Source organism: Lepidochelys kempii, chromosome 1 (assembly GCF_965140265.1).
Source record: "Lepidochelys kempii isolate rLepKem1 chromosome 1, rLepKem1.hap2, whole genome shotgun sequence".
NCBI lineage: Eukaryota > Metazoa > Chordata > Testudines > Cheloniidae > Lepidochelys > Lepidochelys kempii.
The window spans coordinates 197,850,954-197,852,750 of NC_133256.1; positions in this window are offsets into that span (position 1 = coordinate 197,850,954).

A 1,797-nucleotide genomic window follows, 5' to 3' on the forward strand; every position below is an offset into this window, starting at 1 on the left:
TACTAATTCTTCCCAGTTTGTAAGAAGCAGGTCAAGAAAAGCTCTCCCCCTAGTTGGCTCCTCCAGCACTTGCACCAGGAAATTGTCCCCTACATTTTCCAAAAACTTCGTGGATTGTCTGTGCACCGCTGTAGTGCTCTCCCAGCAGATATCAGGATGATTAAAGTCGCCCATGAGAACCAGGGCGTGCGATCTAGTAGCTTCTGCGAGTTGCCGGAAGAAAGCCTCATCCACCTCATCCCCCTGGTCCGGTGTTCTATAGCAGACTCCCACCACGACATCACCCTTGTTGCTCACACTTCTAAACCTAATCCAGAGACACTCAGGTTTTTCTGCAGTTTCATACCGGATCTCCGAGCAGTCATACTGCTCCCTTACATACAATGCTACTCCCCCACCTTTTCTGCCCTGCCTGTCCTTCCTGAATAGTTTGTAACCATCCATGACAGTACTCCAGTCATGTGAGTTATCCCTCCAAGTCTCTGTTATTCTCTGTTGTTGTTTACCCCTGCAAGGGCCCATACCACAAAACAGACGCAGACATCAGTGATGTACTGGATTTGGACCAATGACATGGTGGTAGAAAGTTCCATATACCACTGGCACACCTTTGAGCCATCCAGCTCCACCACGTTTCTTGTTTTAAGATACTTTGCTAGAGCCAAACTATCATCAGGGAAATTGCCTCTTGTTATTGCTGAAACTATGCTTTAGGTGAAAAAAGTTTCAGTGTACATCCACTTTTATTTTTCAATGTATTAACAAAAAAGTTAATGTATCCATTTTAACACTTCAAGTTAGGGGAGCAGGGGAATACAAAATGAATATAAAAGTACCAAAAGTATTCTTTAGTCAGAATATTATTTCAGTTACACAAGCCTGTGCCTGATAACATACAGTACCATAAAAATTACACAAAAATGGGTTAGCATTGGCCAACACTGATTACAGCTATTTTAGATTGTCCTCTTACTTCCGTAAATCCAGTCATAATAGCTCCTTTGATTTGAAATGATGGGGGCATATGTTGGTTTTTTTAACCTATTTATCACAAATATAAAGTACTGTTCCACACTAAAGGACTACTCTCATAGTAAGCTCTCATAGTAAACTGAAATTTCCATGGATTTACACCAGTGTAACTAAGGACAGAATTTTCCCCTTTGTCTATAACAGCGTGGGCAAACTACGGCCCATGGTCCGGATTCAGCCCACCAGCTGTTTTAATCCGGCCCTTGAGCTCCTACTGGGGAGCGGGGTCTGGGGCTTGCCTCGCCCGACCAGGGAGCAGGGTCGGGGCCATTCCATGCAGCTCCTGGAAACAGCAGCATGGCCCCGCTCCGGCTCCTATGTGTAGAGGCAGCCAAGGGGCTCCACTCTGCACACTGCCCCCGCCCCAAGCGCCGCCCCCGCTGCTCCCATTGGCTGGGAACTGCGACCAAAGGGAGCTGCAGGGGAGGTGCCTGAGGATGGGGCAGCGTGCAGAGCCACCTGGCCGCAGCTCCGCTTAGGAACCGGAGAGGGGGACATGGCCGCTGCTTCCGGGAGCCACTTGAGGTAAGTGCCACCTGGAGCCTGCACCCCTGAGCCTCAGCCCATGCCCCAACCCCCTGCCCCAGCCCTGATCTCCCTCCTGTCCTCCAAACCCCTCAATCCCAGCCTGGAGCACCCTCCTGCACCCCAAAACCCTCATCCTCAGCCCCACCCCAGAGCCTGCACCCCCAGCCAGTGCCCACCCCCCACACCTGACTCCCCCGCCCCAGCCCGGAGCCCCCTCACACACTCTGAACTCCTCAT